A 24,095-nucleotide genomic window follows, 5' to 3' on the forward strand; every position below is an offset into this window, starting at 1 on the left:
ATGACCCAAGTATTAAGTCACATGACTTGAGCATGTCAGGTGACAATAGTGTACTTTAACATCTAACACATGTTAAAAAAAATTAATATATTATTCAATATTGTATAATACACACTTTTTTTATCTTCTTCTTTTACTTTTTTTATTTTTATTTATTTTTGACAACTTTGTGTTGTACACTCTGATGTTGTATATAATCATGTTTACCTGAGTAGTTTAGATATATCAGTATAAAATACCACAGTTCTCAAATAAGTTAAAACTTCGATTATGATTCAAAACATCACGAAAATTATGGTCAACCTACCTTTTAAATTAGACAAACTGTCTAAGTATTACGAATTAAGTTAATCCAAATCACAAAGATGATGATGGCAGGTGGCACGGTAGTGTTTCCTGGCCCATAAGGGATAATGATAGCCTTTTTAGAATTTTCACCACTTTCTAACACTGCAAAAAATTCTACATTCACAGTTAACTGAAGTACTTTCATTTTACTATTCAGAAATTAATTTGAATATGTATCATAACCGTTTACTTTTTTTGCTATTTTTAAAAACATAAGGCCACTAGTACCTTTAAGTCTTTTATGGTGCAGTGAATAAAAAATTAAAAAAATTAAAAAAAATTCATTTTCATTTGTATGTAAAATTATTTCATATTTTTCTACACGTCATTCATCCTTCAGTTTGGGAAAGTATGTTCAGTTGATACTGTATTTTTTTGTCCAATCACACTGTTTAGATACATCAACCTAAGTAGGGTACACAAAAGAGCAACCTAAATTCTGGAATGCAAATACTACCGTGCCACCGGCAAAACGATGCATATTTATCTAATACAAAAAACCACTATCGGACGGAAGTGAAATTCTCCGGTAAACATGAAATCATTTAAAATACTGTAATATTGTAATGTAACATCAATTTACTTTTATTAGATATTCTCCCTAAATACCTCATAACTTATATATCAGGGATACTTAGTGCAATGCTGTACACTAAGTAAATTGTTAACAGCAATAGAGTGCAATAAAATATAATATCCACGTAAAAAAAAATTAAAAAAAAATTACTACAATGAAAGTTAACAGCTTACTCATTTTTTTGTCTTAAGGAACGGAGATGACAAAAAAAGACTCGAGATCCTTTTTTAGTTGTTCATTCTATGAGTTTCCTGTAATGTTAAGAGTCAAGCCACCGATTCTGTAAATTATAAATTTATATACCTTTAAACAGGTTAGGGGGCGGGTAGGGATCACGCTAACATTTTAAACCCCGCCACATTATTTATGTTTGTGCCTGTCCAAAGTCAGGATCCTGTAATTCAGTGGTTGTCGTTTGTTTATGTGTTACATATTTGTTTTTCGTTCATTTTTTTTTATATAAATAAGGCCGTTAGTTTTCTCGTTTGAATTGTTTTACATTGTCATTTCGGGGCTTTTTATATCTGACTATGCGGTATGGGCATTGTTGAAGGCCGTACGGTGACCTATAGTTGTTAATGTGTGTGTCATGTTGGTCTTGTGTGGACAGTTGTCTCATTGGAAATTATACCACATCTTCTTTTTTATATTCAAGATAAAATGAAACGCCCGTAAAATAAGTTTTTTGTATGTTAAATTAAAAAAAGTATTATGCCCAATAGTTTCGGAGGGAAATGTTAAAAAACATGACGAACAAGTTGTGTAAAATTTTCTTTAAAGGGCACCAACTCCGTTATGAAATAATTTACAATTAACTTGCGCGACAGATTTGATCATAATGTTTTTTTATATATAATCCAAAAAACAGCATTTGTCCACTCTGTTCTATTTTTAGCCATGCCGACTATGTTTGTTGATGGAAGAAATCTTCGAATACATTTTATAAAGTAGATACCCTAAATAATCAATCAAAAAAGTCTGAAGGTATTGAGCCAAGTAGTTTCAGAGGCAAAGGTTCTTGTAATGAAATAGTTTAAGACGTCGCCGACAGACGCCATATGATTGCATAAGATCATGTGGAATTGTGGACCAGGAGACTTAAAAACGAAACAATAACCATTTGTAATAATCGAAACTTCTTAATTGAAAAAAATATAAAGTAATCATATATATTTTAAATTTAATACAGATATCGATTGTATCAATGGATTTGACAAAGGAGCCAGTTATAGAGGATCTGTGAATGTTGCAGGAACAGGCATAGATTGTATAGCTTGGCTAACAGGACCTAGTCAAACGCTTTCACACTTAGACAGCAATTTCTGTCGGAATCCTGACCGAGAAAATAGTACGTGGTGTTATACTAAGAGTTCACCTAAAGAATGGCGATATTGTCATATTCCTTACTGTGGTGTGTAATTTATTATTCATTTATTTTTAGTTTGAATACTTATTTCTATATCCATTGCGATATTGTTGGTCTATCTTTAAATTATGTTAAGAGTCAGAGTATTCTCGTGATCGTATAATTGTAGAATGCGTTGTGTTATGAAGTGAGAAAAAAGACGTCTATACAATTGGATGATTTAATGATGGAAAACAAAAATAACGTTATCACAAAGCAACCCTGAAGGTACATATAGAGAGCGATAACGCGTATAAGTATATGTATGATTCCCGCAGTACTGTGATAGTCTCTTTTTATCCTCGACATACTTGGAAATAAACTCATCATAGATACCAGGACTAAATTTAGTATATACGCCAGACGAGCGTTTCGTCTACAAAAGACTCATCAGTGACGCTCGAATCCAAAAAAGTTAAAAAGGCCAAATAAAGTACGAAGTTGAAGACCGCGAGTTGCAATTTTGAAGTCTCAATGAACAATGCATAAAAATTAAGAAAATTATCTATAAAATGAAAAGAAATAAAATATTTAAAACCTTTAAAGTCTATGAATCACATATAAAACTATCTCTGAATCAAGTTGCGATTGAAAATTGTTCTAAGTTACAATTACAGTCTCTGATTACGGTTTTGTAAACGAACATTCCCTCTAAGCATTTGGGATTCATCATTGTCATTACAATGTATCTCTAGTTGGTTCAGTTGGAAGATTGGTCTATTGGTAAGTCAAAATTTTGTACGCACTATTGCTGATCTCACCAAACCATCTCCACCACGCACAAGCTGCTCGATGATACCAGTGTTCCATACAGTTCTAGGCGAGTCATCATGAATCTGTACCATGCCCCTGATCTTTATCCTCTGTAGATTAGTTCCACTGGCTCTGTGGAATTCCCGCAGTGATGTTAGGTACTCTTTCTTCCATCTCGTCCTAAAGTGTTGTAGTAATTCTTGTTGTTGTTTGTTACACTTAAGCGCATAAGCACACGTTAGTGTCTTTAAATTCGCTGTGGTCATTGAAGGATACAGAAGTGTCTTAAATCTTCTACCATTCAAAAGATGAAATGGCGTAAGTGGTTCTTGATCCTTTTCATCAGTAGATATGTACGTTAATGGTCGGTCTTTCAGTGTGCACTCGATTTCTGTAACAACGGTGCACGTGTGTAGCTTATCTAAGTCGATACAGGCACGTCCGAATGTTTTCTTGAGCGAAGTTTTTGTTAGTCCAATAAGTCGCTCCCACGATCCTCCGTACAAAGGAGCCCTGCTGGGTATAAACTTCCACACTTTTCCAAACTCACTAAATGTTCCGTGCACAGTTTCTGATTTGAATATTTGAGAGATCTTTGACGCTGCAGATTTGTGTGTCGAAGCATTGTCAGATATCATAATGTTCGGTAAAGAGAGACGGATAACAAATCTGCGAAATGCTAATAAAAACGAATGTGTCGTCAAATCCTGAACTAACTCAATGTGAACAGCTCTGGTTGAGGCGCACGTAAATAGACATATGTACGCTTTTGTTTCGTTGTTACTATTTTGTCGTACATGTAACGCTCCTGTGAAATAAACTCCCGTGACGCTGAATGGCGGGTCTACTCCAAGAAGATCCTTTGGTAGCGGTGGAGGGTCAGGCGCAACATACGGTCGACTAATAATCTTCCTACAAGGAATACATTTCCGTATTGCGGTTTCATTCTCTGTCGGATTTTTGGAATCCAGAGTGTCCCATTTATTCCACTGTGTTTTATGTAATTTGTGTGCGTCCAAAATAATCAACGTTGTCAACGGGTGTTTTGTCGGAAGCAAATATGGGTATTTCACTGTTTCGCAAACGAGCGCATTGTCAATTCTTCCTCCGGAACGTATTAGTCCTTTTTCGTCGATATATAATCGTAACTGACGTACAATAGGTAGTCGATTAGTATCCTTTGAAACAATATTGCGGATTTCATTCATATAAATAATTTGCTGTACATCCCGTATCAACTCGAGTAAAGCATTATGAATCTCGTCTACCTCTATCTGCTGGTATTTCCTGTTTTGTGAAAGTGTTCTGCAATTCGTTATCAAGTGCAAATTCAAAAGAAATTTTACGAAGCAGTTGGAAATGCCAGGAGTGTGACAGTTGCTGTCCATTGGTTTGGTGTGTTTTGTCATTTGATTTTGCCATTTGATTGAGACTTTCCGATCGAATTTTCCTCGGAGTTCAGTGTTTTTGTGATTAAACTTTTTTTTCAGATAACTACTGAATTTCTCTATATTGATGACTTATAAAAACTGTGAATCTGTCATCATTTTGTTGAATTTGCAGGTTTATTTATTTACTTTCAATGTCTGTAACTGCTGTCATAGCAAAGGAATTTTGATCCCAACGCGGCCATTGTTCTTCATGTGCAAGCCATTTTGGTCCGTTGAACCAAGTTTCATTGTTCAAAAACTTCGAGTAAGACATTCCGCGCGTAAGACAGTCATCAGTGTTACGGTCGGTTGGAAAATACCATCAAGTTTTATTTTCTACAAGTTGTCGGATTTCTGTAATTCTATTAGCAGTAAAAGGTTTTTGTATTTTCGACGAATACAAGCAGCTCATAACGATTTGGCTATCACGAAAATGTGATTTCTGTAATTACTAAAATATTCGACACATGTTTACCTAATATCGCTCCAACTACGGCGCCAATCAACTCCAATCGCGGCAAATTAATAACTTTAAGAGATGCAACTCTGTTTCTAACCATAACTAATTTAGAATATTTCCTTGTATAATGTAGGCGCATGCTCTATAAGCTTGTTTGCTGGCTTCGGTAAACTAGCTGTTTGCAGTAATAATCCATCGTTGTTTAGTAGTCTAAAAAGTTCAACTGATTTTGTATCTTTAAGATCTGAAGATAATGTAGTACATTGCGTATTTACATCTTCATGTAAGCGTTCGTTCCATCTAACATTACGTTTCCATAGTGACTGCATTAATATATTAGCTTTCACTGTCAAGTATGCCAAGCGGATCAAAGATTTCTCTTTTTGTAACATCTACCATGGTTGAATCTATGTCTACTTCTGCAAATAAAATTTCGTTGTCCTCTACATTCCAGCGCATTCCAAGTATGTTGACTTCTTTACTGGAATCTAGTATTTCTTCTGTGTCAGCAAGTTCTCGCAGTTTGTTAGAATTAGAATTCCATGATCTGAGATTAAAGCTTCCTTTCCATTACTTGTCGTCTTCATCAGTAAAACTAATTATAACATTGTCTCCGTACAAGTCTTGTGTAATTCTTGAAGCTGTTGGACTAGGATAATAAAGTTGCATTCAGTATAAATGGTGAGCATGTAGCACCGAATAAGACTGACTTGAAACGATAAGTTGTAAACGGACTGGTTGAATCTGTCGGGTCACTTAACCAGAAGAAGCGAGTTAAATCACGGTCAGATTTATGAAGTTAAACTTGCAGAAATGCCTTTTCAATATATTTTGTCACTGCAAACTTCTGAGTACGAAATATGGTAAGTATCGCTGTTATATCATTTGAAATTGGCGGATATGAATGTAGACAGTCATTCAAACTCTTACTTGTTGCGTTATCTTTACAACTGCAAGCAAACACAATTCTTATCGGAGTAGTTGTTGAATCTTTTTTGACGGTGTTATGCGGTAATATAGTGTATGCGCTGTGGCTCGTCCTCCGTCTCATGTACATTTTCAATGAAACCACGCTTTTCCTGCTCTTTAATTATGTCGCCATATATTTTAATAGATATAGGAAGATGTGGTGTGAGTGCCAATGAGACAACTCTCCATACAAATAACAATTTAAAAAGTAAACCATTATAGGTTAAAGTACGGCCTTCAACACGGAGCCTTGGCTCACACCGAACAACAAGCTATAAAGGGCCCCAAAATTACTAGTGTAAAACCATTCAAACGGGAAAACCAACGGTCTAATCTATATAAACAAAACGAGAAACGAGAAACACGTATATATTACATAAACAAACGACAACTACTGTACATCAGATTCCTGACTTAGGACAGGTGCAAACATTTGCAGCGGGATTAAACGTTTTAATGGATCCAAACCTTCTCCCTTTTTCTGAAACAATAGCATAACATCACAACAAAGAAAAACATACGATAAAATATCAATTGGCAGACTTAACTCAATCAAAAAACCTATGATTAAACAATGAACGAATAAATTTGATCTGCGATATCTGAATACAAATGCACAGTTAATTAAATATTAGAGACAAACATTCATGACCAAAAAGCTAACAAACAAATTCAAACACAGGACATGACTGAGAAATATTTAACCAATCAATGTTCACTTTAGAAGAAAAACCGGTTTTTTTTATAATCTTGAAATTTATACAAATGTTGTAAGAATAAGTGAAAAATTGAAGATATAACAAATAATCAAAGCTGGTGTACAGACAAGATCCATATAAATAAAAAATAACAAAAAAGCATTATAAACAGTATCAACAGGTCGAATTAACAAGAAAATACGATTTGAGAGTAATCGCAGTTACTGACAGCTAGTTAAAAGCCAAAACCAATTAATAATAAAAAAAAAGCATGCATCAGAGACTAAAATCGACTAAAACACATCACAGGGATTTAGTATTTTAACGTCATTAATAGTCAAAGAAGACATGACTTGTGCAATGCCAAAAATAAATGTATCGACAGGTAGTAGTATAGTGAAGAGCGACTTCTATAGAAATAAAAGTTAACGTGTCTGTGTCTCTATACATCTCGCCTCAAAAGATAATGAAATTTAGTTATGTTTTAATTTGCTAATGACAATATCAATATTAGTGCCAATGTGAACTATATTCAGAGATTTTATTACAATATTGGTACGATAACCCTTACTTATAAGTTTGTTTAAAGGTTCGAGGAAATTTACCAGTGATGCATTGATTACGTTCGTTAAAATCTATGACATCAGAACACACACGGGCAAACCGAACGAGTTGCGATATATAAACACCGTATGATGGAGCCAAAGGCACATCGCCGTCTAAAAAAGGAAAATTAACAATAGGAAATGAAAAATCGTCTCTTTTGTCGTAAATTTTAGTGTGAAGTTTCCCGTTTGAAATTGAAATGTCTAAATCTAGAAAAGGACAAATGCTGCTGTTTATGTTAGATTTAGTTAAAGTAAGTTCGTTTGGGTAAATTTCTGAAGTATATTTAGAGAACTCTGGATTATTCAACGAAAAAATATCATCCAGATAACGGTAGGTATTTTTGAATGTATCAACCAAATGTAACAATGATGGGTCTTTACTGAGTTTGGTCATAAACTGAGATTCATAGCAATATAGAAATAAATCTGCTATTAAAGGGGCACAGTTGGTGCCCATAGGAATACCTACTACCTGACGATACACTTTATCGCCGAAACGTACATAAATGTTATCAAGCAGAAAGTTTAAAGCTTCAATCATATCCTCACATTTCCAGTAAGTGTATCTAGCATACTTTCCTTTTTCGTTACAGAAAAAAGGCCTTAAACGAGTTACAGCAAATAAAATTACAATGAGATTATTCGAAAGACCATTTTATCAAATACAAAAACTTTTTCTTTATAAGATTGTGTGGAAGTGTAGTGTACAGAGTAGAAAAATCATAACTGTCAACAGAATTGTAAGGACCATTGAAAGCATGTATTTTATCCAAAACCTCTAAAGAATTTTTAACACTCCAAAAATAATTAATACCATTATTTTCATAAGCTTTATTACAAAAGTTAATAACCAGTTCTTTGATAGTAGTAAGGGAGGTGGTTAGAAGCACTGATAGATTAGTAGTAGAACACTTACTGGAAGCGGAGATGAAACGGAATTTAAATGGTTTTTTGTGTAATTTCGGTAACCAGTACATGGTAGGGACTTTCAAATGTTCGGAAGATGCTTTAAGCTGGGCAGTGGCAGTTTTGACATTACGATGTCTACACGAATGAATCACGAAGCTACCCGAAGGTCTTACGACGGCAACACGACTTCGTGAAGACCTCGTAATCCCGTCGTGTTGCCATCGAATAAAAGTACGAAGGCGACAAGATGGAACTACGACGGCAATAAATCTAGCTAAATGTAAGTTAATTTTCGCGCTAAAATACATTTAAAGTGCCATGCGCGATATGCACTGGTCATTCAATACGACAGTTAAGAAAGACGTTCACAAAACATGGAGCTCATATCATATGATTCTATGAGAACAAGAAAGGCGACAGCGTTGTTTCTATTAATTCAAATGGAACAAGAAGAGCAGCTATTTCAGGCTCATGACTTACTTTTACAAGTAAAATATTATTTTTTGTCAATTTTTCATATCAAGTAACATAATGAAAATCATAAACGCGCCTCGTACACCAACACTGCAGGTACACGTATATAGGGAACCCAACTTGTTCTTCATTATTCTGTATCGTCTGAGCTGTTGTCACACGAATGTTTACTCCATAACCGTTTTGATTTCTACATGTCATATTTTGTCGCATTTGTTGCTTTCCCCACATCCTTCCTTTTGTCTATATTATTATGATATTCTCCTGGAAAGAGCTCTTTTTGAATAAAAGGGATCAACGAACCCATTACCTTACCTTTAAGATAGATCAGTAAACATGGGCATAATTATGGGTGATTATTTAGACTAGTTCACACATTTTACAGTTCAAACAAGGCAATGCCGATCGTGGCATCCCCTCGTATGTAACATATTGGTGACAAATATGGACACTATATTTGTATATGACACATGCAGAAAATGGTAAATTGAATATGCGTATATGATACATAAACTATTTTTTTAGAAATCAACCAAAACATTCAGTAACTGGAAATACCTTTAATATTGTCTTTAGAACCAGCAGTGTAAAAAAATGAGCAACCAATTTCCTGTGTATTATGCTATTTATTTCAAGGAGAAAAAACAAGTCCATCTGCATGACCTTGGCCTTTGGCCTTGAACGTAAAAAATGTCAGATCATTACAAGGAGGAACAATATACCAAATGTGGTTAAAATCTTTTGGAGCATATTGGTTTTAGAGTGTCCACAAGGGTGATATTGCCTTGTATTACAACTGCCACTGTGACCTTGACCTTTGAACTTTAAAGTCAATAGCGCTTAAGATATTCTTAACGAGTAACACCATACCAAGTTTTGAGCATTTTGGTTCTAGAGTGTCCATAATAATTTTATCTACACGCAACTTACATAAATGTACAATATAATATATATTCAATATTGATCAAACAATTTAAAACGCGGGATGCCTTCGGCATAGAATTTAAATGCATCGTAAGCTGTACACGACGTCTTTTAGACATCTTATGGCCATCGCGCCATCATCGTAATCCATCGTGTAGCCTTCGTAATCCATCGTGTAGGCTTCGTCTGAGATATGAAGCTTAAATACCCGTCTTCGGTTAACCTTTGTATGTCCATCTTTTGCTATCGTATATAATTTCGGCACCATCGTATAGACTTCGTTATTAATCGTACTTGCTTCGGTCACTTTTTGGTATTTTCACGAGATCGGGACCAACTTCGTACGAACTTACAATTTTCGCATTCGGTTGTCTATCGTATATAAAAATCGGGACAGTGTGACGCGGGCATAAATGAGATATTCGAATATCAACCGTATTCATTATTTTATTCAAATAACTGTCTAAAGATTTTTTATCGGATTTTTCACGTTTGCACCAATTTTTACAATAGGCAGACAGAGCGTCTTTAATGACCTGACGACACTGTTTCCAATCTAGTGTAGATGGAGGACGGTATTTCGGTCCTTTCTTTAGAAAAGTTATGATTTCATGATCATCGACGATGTTGAGGTCTCCTGTGATAACATGACCATAGGGAACATATTTAAAACTAGATGTTTCGCAATCTCAAGTGGAAGGAACATTATTTTCTATATTGACGTCTGTTGTAATTGACGTATAATTGAAAATCAAATTTCTGCTCAGTTTTTTATAAGAATACGAAATAATGGGTTGTTCTATATTATCAAAATATGGAGGTATTAAGCTATAGACAGAAGAGTCATTGAATATGCTAGACAAATTAATAAAATCAATACCTCTATTTATATATTTTAATTTGAGAAAATGTCGTTTATGATTTTCAGGTTTATCAATAATAGGAAAAAGCCTGTGATGACAAAAGGCTGTAATAATACGGGTGTATTCATAAAATGGACTAAAAAAAGAAATGTTCTCACACTCCAGAAAAATAGCATATAATTTACTTATAGGTATCTGACACAGTTTGCATAATACTTGATGTCTGCCATTATTCTTTATTATAGATAACAGATCAGCAAGTGTATAATTTATACGATGTTTAATACGTTGATTACGGTTATTGCGTTTACCATGAGACCTATTATTTCTAAGTCGTTTATCAACAATATTAATGACATCGATATGAGTTTTAGATATGTTCCCCTGCCCTAATATTTTATCATTTAGACCGAGAGGATAAGCTGTTTGAAGTCTTTTTATCCAAAACAATTCGCTAGTATGTTTGGTCTTGCAATCCTTTCGTTTGTCGGTAATTCTGGACATTCTTCAATCCATGGAAGTTTTGTAACGTATTTTCCATCTTCATATGATATCGATGTTGATGAAAATTGTTTGATGTTATGTTTCTCCGTCTTAAGTTTGTCGTTTTCTTGTATACCAAGGGACTCCAATTTCCAAAATCTCTCAATATTATACTCCTCTTTTGTGTGACTAGATAATGTATGCATCATATGTGAATTGCGTTGTCCTCTTGTTCATGTAAGTGGTCAATATAACAAATATCCTATTTTTGAAATAAACGCTGTCGGTCCGTCGCCTCGAACGATATCATCCTCGAGTACATCCCAGTAGTGTTCTGCTCCAATGAGTAAAGACATTCAAAAGCTATCATCCTCTGAAAACGGTTGGGCTAGTTTTAGTCCCTTCAAATAATTTAGTTGCTGCGAAATGTACCTGCAATAATTCTGGATCGGCGCTGCTATGGTAGATACAATCAATACCTGTAAAGGTATTTTCTCTTCTGTTTCTGCTTCTAAATTCACTGTGGCTTTTTTCATGTGGCGAACATTCTTGTTTGAATTCCCATAGGCGGATAATTTTCTTTTTCGTCTGACTTGCTGTTCAATTTTTCGGCTATTTCCTGCGTCATAAATGATCGTTGAGCTCCTTCGTCGAAAAGAATGTTAGCGTCGGCGCATTGATTCTGGAAACAATGTAAGCTAATGCAGTTTTCAAGAAGACGGGCGAATTTTTCTGTTTAGCAGATGTATGCATAATCGGCGTGCTGTTTATTGTACTACTTGATATATTCTGACTCTGTGATTCTTGATTTGAAGATTTATTGCATAAACATGTGTGGTGCTTACGTTAACATGTACGGCATGTGTTTTTTATTTACCTACAATCTGATATTTAATGGTTACCCAAACAATTGAAACATAGGTTTCTCTTATTTACAATCTCTATTCTTGATATGCTGTCTGAGAACTTTTTACATACTGCAGGGAAATGTTGATCATTGCAATAAATGCACATCTTACTTTGAGAATAATTTTGAAATATTGATTTACTTACGTAATACCACTATCAGTCCCCGAGGGTATCATCAGCTCAGTAGTCAGTGCTTCGGTACTAACATGATTTAACAAACTTTATTAAAGTTGTCTGTTTAGATTTGTTTGAAATTATTATAAAACTAAGGTTTCAACTCCCTCATGCAAAGTTGGCTAAAAATGAATTCGGCTATAATTTTATTTATTTTTTACATATAGCTCTTCAACGATTTTCGGTACTTATCTATCTTCTGATTTCAAATGTTTGGCTTTGAGCGTTCCTGATGGAGGTAAATCCAGAAAAGCGCTTCGGATGCAATCAAATATTAAATGTGTTGTTTTGCATTTTTTACATCACTGGGTAGATACCTCTGCTGGTGGACTATCAGTCTCCGATGGTATCATCAGCTCAGTAGTCAGTGCTTCGGTACTAACATGATTTAACAAACTTTATTTAAATTGTCCGTTTATAAATTTATAAATTATTATAAAACTAAGGTTTCAACTCCCTCATGCAACCTTGGCTTTAGATGAATTCGGCTATTTATTTTAGGTATTTTTGACATATAGCTCTTCACAGATTTTCGGTACTTTCAATCTTCAGATTTTAAATGTTTGGCTTTGAGCGTTCCTGAAGGTAAATCCAGAAAAGCGCTTCATACGCAATAAATTATTAAATGTGGAGTTTTGCAATTTTTGTCAATTCCGGCATGGAAACTTGCGGTGGGAATAAAAAAAGCTTCATTCCCATATTAGTGCTGGTTTCTTGAATCAATATTTCCTGTTATATTGCCTTTCTATGATTTCAAAGGGTCCAGTCGTCGTTTCTGTTTTCTCTTGTTATATTACCTTTTACGGCAATAGGGAGCTTACCAAACATAACTGAGATCAACAGGAAGCCACACGTATCTTGGCACTGTCCAGAAGATTCTAATCCACGGATATAGACCTCTGACTTATCAGAAAAAATTATGCAGACTATTTAATGTGTACGAGGGTGTTGGCAAATCTAATAGTGCTTTCATATATGCGTTCACAATTTTGTGTGTTTTTCCAAAGCGATTTACTAATAAAGCGACGGCTTTGTGGCGCTTGACAAGTTCAAACCATTTATGACATTCATATCGTCTGCATCAAGGAGTGACTGTAGGTATGTGAATTTCTGAACATCAGTTAGAGTATGATTACTATGAATGGTGGTTTTAAACGACTCCCAAAAGTATTGCCACTCAAGAATATCCCCACAAAAGTAGGTAGGGTTAGTTTCGGCAAGCGGTGATTTTGACTTGACAGTGAACTAGTTTGTGAAGAATGTCTTCGGAGTAATTCTGTGTTCTTTACAGGACGGGTTTCGGTGACTTCGTGCATGTTCATGACGGGTCGTGTGTTTGTTATGCTTTCGTGAGATAATTCTATAGATGTACATGTAACTGGTTGTGCTAATTTCTTATAACGGTCTAAAAGTGTTTCAAGATCTTAATTATTCTCATCTGCATCTGTGATTTCAACTTCCATATTTTCTCCGATGTATTTTCAAAAATCTGTTCATCCAGTTCTAGAATAATACTTTGTCTTTTCACTATAGCGTCACTAATTGGACCTGCAATGTCAATATCCATCTCCGAATCAGTGTTCAACTCATCTGGTTTCTTGGAGAATTGTGTGACAGCGACTCTAGTTCCAGCTAAATTAGACTTGATTCTTGTCGAATTCGTCTTTTATCCTGGTCTCGATACCAATCTCGTGATCGTTTAATTGTAAATGCATTGTGTTATGAAGTAAGAAAAATATACAAATGGATGATTTAATGCTGATATACAATGACATTAACCAAACAACCATGCCGTTACATATAGAGAGCGCTAACGCGTATAAGTACCCGTATGATTCCCGGGGTACTGCGATAGTCACCATTTATCCTCGACAATATGTAGGAATTGGTCTTCGCTGAAATGTAACGGTTCTTTCGCTGCATTCGATACATTTTAACGTATATACATACCGAACATTATTAAATATTCAATATTTTTTTTCTAGTTGCAGTAAAACAAATTTGGTCCCTATTTTTATCACAGCAGCAGCGGGCATATTTTAACATTACGTGCCGTTATGACTCATCAAGTAGTATTACTATTTCAAACAATTACAACGTTTTTTAGTCATTGTAATTTGTAAGGTTTTTACAAAAATAACTTTTACGTAGTTTCTATAGTCACTGTGGTCAATATTCGAACAACTGCACTGTCTTCCTCCGTCTTAGATTTTAAACTGTAGTCATCAATCGCACAAGCACTTGTCTTAGAAAAAAATATCCTTTATATAACACAAGTTACTTAACTTAAAATTTTGAGAAAAGTCACCCAGTCGCGAAATCTGTTTTATTTCGATTTCTCGGTTGATAAGCCTACTTAAAATTATTATGCCGTAAATCTATTTTGATTTATCTACACAAAGGTGTATGATGTTTGGAGATTTAAATATATACTAGAATGGCCATATCTCATAAAAGTCAATTTTGATATATAACTGATATTTTTGCTGATTAAATGTGGAAGCTAGGAGCTTTGAAATTCCTATAAATTTCTCTAATAAATTTTTTCTGAACGTGTGTTGGCTGATTTATAGAAGGATAACGACATTTACAATACATCTGTGTCCGTTTTGTGCAAGTCCAATAGCAAATAGATTCGTCTGATAAATGCTCTACCTGTAGATTGATCTTTTACACCAAAATCTAATGACAGATTTAAGTCCCTTTAAGTTATCTTGTTCTACCCAATATCCATTTCATTTTCGACTTCAATACATTTTCCTCGGGAATACGTTCTATGAGCCAGCCTTATGAATTAAGTTTTGATGTTTGGCCTTTTTGTAAATTCCTGAATGTTGCCTTTATTGGTAAATAAAACAATTTAAATTTGAAAAACCAATAGGCAAGGATTTATGTATGAATTAATGTTGATTAAGTTTAAACCAAAATATATCAAATATCCCCGAATAGATTTGAGTAATCTGAAAGCGGACTTATTGACTTTTTAACCAATTTTAACAATTAAAACCAAACGTTCAATCATATCAATAGCATAGCCTAAAGACGAATACTTAACGGTGATGAAATTTTCATAGATAAAGTCGTTTACACTAAAAAATGGCGGAATAGATAAGGTCGTTATCAATATAAATTCCCCAATTTCCTAGAAATCAAACATATAGGTATACAGCATAAGTTAGGTAGAGGTCTGGTAAAAAACAATTAAATAGCTATGCGCCAATTTTTTTACTTCAAACATGACTTTTCACAGGGGATCTCATGATTTTTTTTTTATTACCGATCGTAATTTTTTTATTCAATTCTACATCATGGTCTAACATATTTTAACTTAAAACCTCCAGAGAATCCCTTATATAAGGTCATTGCTTCGGTTTCCATTTGGATACTTAAAAGGAGTAACATGTTACAAGTCTAAATACGCTGCTCTTTAAAAATGTGTATGAACCCTAGGTGCAAAATCTCTAGCAGGTCTTGATGTTGTTGTGGTTTTTTTTTATAGGGCTGCATTTTGAACACGAGGATAGGGCTGATTGCTTTTTACTTATTCTGGACAGAAAGCGAAAGGATTGGCCATTCCGCATTTCAAACATGAATGGGAGTAACGATAAATCTTCTCATAACACACATGTATATCTCTAATATTTGATATATAAGAAGTCATTCCACTTGTTAAATTTAAAAAAAAATATTGAAAAGATATTTTCATATGATTAACAAATGTGTCAGTCTATGAATCAATATTTTGAATAGATTAAATCTCGCTAATTTTGTCTGTTTTTAGCACGGCTGTGTTATCATATCTGACAACATTTTGAGGTCTGTCAATTTGACTGATAAAATTTTGATACGAGATATATAAGAAATATAAAATATGTTGTATCTAAAGGAAAAGAATGTCAACATTGAAATTGAAACATTGGTAAATCATTTGATTGACTGAATCGACCGACAAAAAAATATTCTTATACAGGTGAAAACGATGACTAACATCTATTTTTAATTTAGTATATGCAATTAAACAGACTTATAAATATCTAATAGCACGATTTCGTTTACCTATTTATATCTTTATTTATCTTATATCGCTTATATGACCATACATATCATCGAACCCATGCTCTTTAAACGGTTTGTTTTAGACTCTTTATAATTTGAATAATTTTTTTACATTGTTATAAACAAATATGATAAATTGGGTCATATCAGTGAACATGAATTTGACAGTTAGTGTCCCTTTACTTTTTTTTAGAAAACCCTTAAAAAAATAAATAATTTGTAATTAGAATTGATTTGAAAATATGTATTCCTGTATAAACGTTTTCCGAACTATACTTATCTTAACGTTATATTTCTCATAATTGTCCAGTGTCCTCTCAATTTGACTTTCAAGGTATGAAACTGACATTTCGGTACTTGCATGAAAATACGGATATTTTGTGTTATTAAAATTTACTGTTACAAAATGTTAGAAATTATTATAAATTAAGAAATGTATCTCCCTCATGCAAAGCTCTGATTCCTTTCACGGATTTGACTATACTTTTTGAACCTTTTGGATTATAGATCTTCATCTTTTATATAAATTATGGATTTCAAATATTTTGGCCATGAGCATCACTGAAGAGACATGTGTTGTCGATATGCGCATCTGGTGCAGGAAAATTGGTACCGTTAATGTTATTATACGTGACATTTCAAATGCATGGTGTTTTACTGCTCAACTCTCACATTCTTAAATTAACATAACAATAAGGGCGTAAAATACGACTCGATTTGTCGAGACTAAGTACTCGTATATGTTTATCTAAAAAAATGTCATGATATTAAATATGATTAGGTCAAACCAAATTAATACCTCGTTCGTCGGATTTCCCGCGTGTTGTGAAAGGTTGACGAGAAAAAAGTACTGTTTTTAAACCCGCGTCCAGTACGGAGCAACGCGCGTCTGTTTCTAAATGTATATAAATAAAATTTTAATCAGTAACATCATCCAGAAACGGAAATTGACAACCTAAACAATCTAACATTCACAACGTTTTTAAATATTCTGGTTTATTAAAAGAAAAAAAATCAAACTAGCAACGTTTGTTTACCTTAACAGTAAGATACTGTTTGAGATATTGGAGAGAACTAAGAGCGATTTCAGCACTAACAGCTTATAAAATCTATAAAAGTAAATCATTATAGGTAAAAGTACGGTCTTCAACAAGGAGCCTTACCTCACACCGAACAGCAAGCTATAAAGGGCCCCATAAGACTAGTGTAAAACAATTCAAAAAAAAAAAACTGAGGGTCTAATCTGTATAAAAAAAAACGATAAACATTTATGAACCATACCAACAAACGACAACTACTGAACTTCATATTCCTGACTAGGGACAATTGTAGCTGGTTTAAACGTTTTTATAGGTAGCAATCTTCACCCTTATGATTAATAGTGTTACATCATGATCAAAACGTAGAAAGACGCACGATAAATAAAGACAACTGTATTATACCGCTGCGAAAAAAATAAATCCGGGTTACAAACTAAAACTGAGGGAAACACATCAAATATAAAAGGAGAACTACGGCACAACAGAAACACAACACTAAAAAGTAACACACACAGAAACGAACTATAATACAACAATAAACATTTTCCTGACTTAGTACAGGACATTTTAAGATAAAAATGGTGGGTTGAACCTGATTTTGTGGCAAGCCAAACCTCCCGCTTTTATGGCAATGTTAGATATAATTAATATCATGACAGGACTACACTACAAATAAATGGGAGAACATATAGGACACAGAAACACACAAATATAAGCTATCAAAAAGGTACCAGGTTTATAATTTAAAACGCAAGAGGCGCGTCTCCTCTACACAAGACTTATCAGTGACGCTCAGAAAAAAAGGTTCGAAAGCCAAAACAAGTACAAAGTTGAAGAGCATTGAGGCCAAAAGTTCTAAGTTGGCTAATACGGCTTACATATCAATTGAAATGACTAACGCAATCAAAAGACATATCAACATAATTGAACATACACACCGTGAAGAACGCCACATGCGGGGTGTCGGCTATGTTTGACAGGAGTGGCAATTTCGGAGAGAAGAAAAACAATCAAAGTAAGTTCAAGTATTTTGACTGTCGGTGGATTCGGCAAAATCTTATATGGAGGTCTGCTCTTTGATTTTCCTCCATGTTTCTGTACATTGAGCCACAGCCGTGACTTTTCTCTGACCATGATAGTAACTGAAAAGGAAACGAAATCATTTTCTAGCGTTAAAACAAAATATTTTGAGTAATTTTTTACTATTTATGAACTCAAAAGCACATGTCTGATATGACTAAAAACAACAAGCAAAATGAAGTACCTTCAGTTTGAAATGTGTTATCATTATATAATAGATGTGTTTGAATTAAAAAGTATCAGATAAAGACCGATTTAGATGGTTTATATGAAAATATATTCGTTTTTTTAGAAGCCTCTACCCCTTGAGATGCAAAATCTGACACCCCGAGCGATATTTATATTTTGATGAAAAACTAGTTTTAAAACCAATCAATTTTAAGTAAGAAGCTGGTATTTGGTTAAATTCCATAATATGAATTCAATTATTTAAAAATAATACGGGGGGAAGTCGTCTAAAGTAGTTTTTTTTATCCAAAAATTTGCATATGAAGCTCTCAAAATCTGCAACACGGAAAACTAGGCAGAAATCAGAGCACTGAAAACGACTGCTTCTGCTTACAGGAATTAGATTGTGTTTCAGTTCCTTCCGTGCAGTACATTATATGGTACTAAGAATTCTATAAAAAGAAATTTTGATACTTGAACTTACTTTGAGTTTTCTTCGCTTCGAAATTGCCACCCCGTGTCAAACATAGCCGATACCCCGCATGTGGCGTTCTACACGGTGATACACTAAACGAATCAATTTGGTTGTATGCTACAATGTAAACATAAAATCAATAAAATAAGTGTAAATACAAAATCAATAAAATAAGTGTAAATACAAAATCAATAAAATAAGTGTAAATACAAAATCAATAAAATAAGTGTAAATACAAAATCAATAAAATAAGTGTAAATACAAAATCAATAAAATAAGTGTAAATACAAAATCAATAAAATAAGTGTAAATACAAAATCAATAAAAAAAGTGGTAAATAGATAAAGAAACACGGATGTCAAGTTGGTTCAATTTTCAACATTCAACATTCAACATTCAATTTTTTCTATTTTATTTTTTTTCTTGCATCCATTTTCAACATTCAATATTTGATACAACATTCAACATTCAACATTCGTTTTCAATATTCAAATTTCAACATTGATTTTTTTTTCTTTTTTTTTTGGCATCCATTTCAACACATTTCAACATTCAACATTCGTTTTCAACATTCGATTTTCAATTTTCAACATTCGTTTTCAACTTTCAACATTCGTTTTCAACATTCAACATTCGTTTCCAACATTCAACATTCGTTTTCAACATTCGTTTTCAACATTCGTTTTCAACATTCGATTTTCAACTTTCAACATTCGTTTTTAAAATTCAACATTCGTTTTAAACATTCAACATTCGTTTTCAACATTCAACATTCGTTTTCAACATTCGATTTTCAACTTTCAACATTCGTTTTCAACATTCAACATTCGTTTTCAATATTCAGTATTCGTTTTCAATATTCAACATTCGTTTTCAACATTCAACATTCGTTTTCATTCGATTTTCAACATTCAACATTCGTTTTCAATATTCAATATTCGTTTTCAACATTCAACATTCGTTTTCAACATTCGATTTTCAACTTTCAACATTCGTTTTCAACATTCGATTTTCAACTTTCAACAATCGATTTTCAACTTTCAACATTCCTTTTCAACATTCGATTTTCACTTTCAACATTAGTTTTCAACATTCAACATTCGTTTTCAACATTCGATTTTCAACTTTCAACAATCGATTTTCAACTTTCAACATTCATTTTCAACATTCGATTTTCACTTTCAACATTCGTTTTCAACATTCGATTTTCACTTTCAACATTCGTTTTCAACATTCAACATTCGTTTTCAACATTCAACATTGGTTTTTAATATTCAACATTTGTTTTTAACATTCAACATTCGATTTCAATATTCTTTTTCAACATTCAACATTCGTTTTCAACATTCGATTTTCAACTTTCAACATTCGTTTTCAACATTGAACATTCGTTATCAACATTAAAAATTCGTTTTCAACATTCAACATTCGTTTACAATATTCAATATTCGTTTTCAACATTCAACATTCGTTTTCAACATCAGATTTTCAACTTACAACATTCGTTTTCAACATTGAACATTCGTTATCAACATTCAAAATTCGTTTTCAACATTCGATTTTCAACTTTCAACATTCGTTTTCAAAATTCAACATTCGTTTTCAACATTCAAGATTCGTTTTCAATATTCAACATTCGTTTTCATTCGATTTTCAACATTCAACCTTCGTTTTCAATATTAAATATTCGTTTTCAACATTCAACATTCGTTTTCAACATTCGATGTTCAACTTTCAACATTCATTTTCAACATTCGATTTTAACTTTCAACATTCGTTTTCAACATTCAACATTGGTTTTTAATATGGACAATTCGTTTTAAACATTCAACATTCGTTTTCAATATTCAACATTCGTTTTGTTTATGTAGTGATATTAAGATGATAACACAATATTGACTGTTGTACCCCTATTTTTGACATTTTTACTCTTTGAGTATGTTTGTTTTGTTCATGCATCGTTGACAAAGTAATGGAATTTGATGCGACTGTCCTACAAGTGAGAGGTTTAGCTAGCTATAAAACCAGGTTTAATCCACCATTTTCTAAATTAGAAAATGCCTGTACCAAGTCAGGAATATGACAGTTGTTATCCATTCGTTTGATGTGTTTGGACTTTTGATTTTGCCTTTTGATTTTTGATTTTCCTTTTTGAATTTTCCTCGGAGTTCAGTATTTTTGTGTTTTTACTTTTTTTTTTTCAACATTCGATTTTCAACTTTCAACATTCAACATTCGTTTTCAATATTCAATATTCGTTTTCAACATTCAACATTCGTTTTCAACATCAGATTTTCACATTTCAACATTGAACATTCGTTATCAACATTCACCATTCGTTTTCAACATTCAATTTTCAACTTTCAACATTCCTTTTCAACATTCAACATTCGTTTTCAATATTCAACATTCGTTTTCAACATTCAACTTTCGTTTTCAATATTCAACACTCGTTTTCAACATTCAACATTCAACATTCGTTTTCAATATTCAATATTCGTTTTCAACATTCGATTTTCACTTTCAACATTCAACATTGGTTTTTAATATTCAACATTCGTTTTCAACATTCAACATTCGATTTCAACATTTTTTTTCAACATTCAACATTCGATTTTTAACTTTAAACATTCGTTTTCAACATTCAACATTCGTTTTCAATATTCAATATTCGTTTTCAACATTCAACATTCGTTTTCAACATCAGATTTTCAACTTACAACATTCGTTTTCAACATTGAACATTTGTTATCAACATTCAACATTCGATTTTCAACTTTCAACGTTCGTTTTCAACATTCAACATTCGTTTTCAACATTCAAGATTCGTTTTCAATATTCAACATTCGTTTTCAACATTCAACATTCGTTTTTAATATTCAATATTCGTTTTCAACATTCAACATTCGTTTTCAACATTCGATTTTCACTTTCGACATTCGTTTTCAACATTCAACATTGGTTTTTAATATGTAACATTCGTTTTAAACATTCAACATTCGTTGTAAACATTCAATTTTCAACTGTCAACATTCGTTTTCAACATTCGATTTTCAACTTTCAACATTCGTTTTCAACATTCAACATTGGTTTTTAATATTCAACATTAGTTTTCAACATTCAACACTCGATTTGAACATGCAACATTCGATTTCATTATTCAAAATTTAACATTCAATTTTTTTTTTATTTATTTTGTTTTTCTTGTATATATTTTCAACATTCAACATTCGAGTTAAATATTCAACATTCAACATTTATTTTCAACATTCGATTTTTAACTTTCAACATTCGTTTTCAACATTCGTTTTCAACATTCGTTTTCAATATTCAATATTCGTTTTCAACATTCAACATTCGTTTTCAGCATCAGATTTTCAACTTACAACATTCGTTTTCAACATTGAACATTCGTTATCAACATTCAAAATTCGTTTTCAACATTTGATTTTCAACTTTCAACATTCGTTTTCAACATTCAACATTCGTTTTCAACATTCAACATTCGTTTTCAATATTCAACATTCGTTTTCAACATTCAACATTCGTTTTCAATATTCAACATTTGTTTTCATTCGATTTTCAACATTCAACATTCGTTTTCAATATTCAATATTCGTTTTCAACATTCAACATTCGTTTTCAACATTCGATTTTCACTTTCAACATTCGTTTTCAACATTCAACATTGGTTTTTAATATGTAACATTCTTTTTCAACATTCAACATTCGTTTTCAACATTCAACATTCGTTTTCATATTCGATTTTCAACTGTGAACATTCGTTTTCAACATTCGATTTTCAACTTTCAACATTCGTTTTCAGCATTCAACATTGGTTTTTAATATTCAACATTAGTTTTTAACATTCAACACCTGATTTCAACATGCAACATTCGATTTCAATATTCAACATTTAACATTCGTTTTCAACATTCGATTTTCAACTTTCAACATTCGTTTTCAACATTCAACATTCGTTTTCAACATTCGAAATTCGTTTTCAATATTCAATATACGTTTTCAACATTCAACATTCGTTTTCAACATTCGATTTTCACTTTCAACATTCGTTTTTAACATTCAACATTGGTTTTTAATATGTAACATTCTTTTTAAATATTCAACATTCGTTTTCAACATTCAACATTCGTTTTCAACATTCGATTTTCAACTGTCAACATTCGTTTTCAACATTCGATTTTCAACTTTCAACATTCGTTTTCAACATTCAACATTGGTTTTTAATATTCAACATTAGTTTTCAACATTCAACACTTGATTTCAACATGCAACATTCGATTTCAATATTCAACATTTAACATTCAATTTTTTTTTATTTATTTTTTCTTGTATATATTTTTAACATTCAACATTCAACATTCAACATTCGAGTTAAATATTCAACATTCAACATTTAAATTTTTTTTTTACATCCATTTCAACATTTAACATTCGTTTTCAACATTCAACATTCGTTTTCAACATTCAACATTCGTTTTCAATATTCAACATTCGTTTTCAATATTCAACATTCATTATCAACTTTCAACATTCGTTTTCAATATTCAACATTCGTTTTCAATATTCAACATTCGTTTTCAACATTCAACATTCGTTTTCAACATTCAACATTCGTTTTCAACATTCAACATTCGTTTTCAATATTCAACATTCGTTTTCAACATTCAACATTCGTTTTCAATATTCAACATTCATTATCAACTTTCAACATTCGTTTTCAATATTCAACATTCGATTTTCAACTTTCAACATTCGTTTTCAACATTCGATTTTCAACTTTCAACATTCGTTTTCAACATTCAACATTCGATATCCGTTTATATTTGATTCCATTCGTTTTTTTCATTTTGAAATATCAAAAACAAAAAAAAAATAAAAACGAGAATGTTTTCATTGTTCGGTTTTGATTTCTCGAAAACCAAAATGAAAAACAAAGTGTTTTCGTTTTACGGTTTTGATTTCTCTGAAACCAAAACGGAAAATGAAAGTGTTTTCATTGTTTGTTTTTCATTTCACTAAAACCAAGTGTTTCCGTTTTTCGTTTTCGATTTTACTAAAGAAGAGTTTTGTATTTTATTTTAATTATTTCTCGATATAAAATGATAAATGTTTTCCTTTCCTGTTTCACAGTCATTGTAAATATTGCCAATTTAAACACTCCGATGTTTTTTCATTATAATGTAGACAAAATAGACCGCCTGACTTCTGAATCGAAATACGGTGATAAAATAATCAAAGACTTTCAAATTACCTTGTGTATACCTTTGA

General features: G+C 32.5%; 1 long non-coding RNA gene across 1 annotated transcript in view; it reads left to right on the plus strand.

Moving 5' to 3' along the window:
* The window catches only part of LOC143055209 (uncharacterized), a 61,995-nt gene that overhangs the window by 13,915 nt on the left and 23,985 nt on the right, over window positions 1–24,095 (plus strand). Inside the window, exon 2 of the long non-coding RNA XR_012971971.1 lies at window positions 2,115–2,336. This is a non-coding gene — a long non-coding RNA (uncharacterized LOC143055209). The remainder of the gene's footprint in view (window positions 1–2,114; window positions 2,337–24,095) is intronic.

The sequence above is a fragment of the Mytilus galloprovincialis genome, chromosome 1 (genome assembly GCF_965363235.1).
Source record: "Mytilus galloprovincialis chromosome 1, xbMytGall1.hap1.1, whole genome shotgun sequence".
Lineage (NCBI taxonomy): Eukaryota > Metazoa > Mollusca > Bivalvia > Mytilida > Mytilidae > Mytilus > Mytilus galloprovincialis.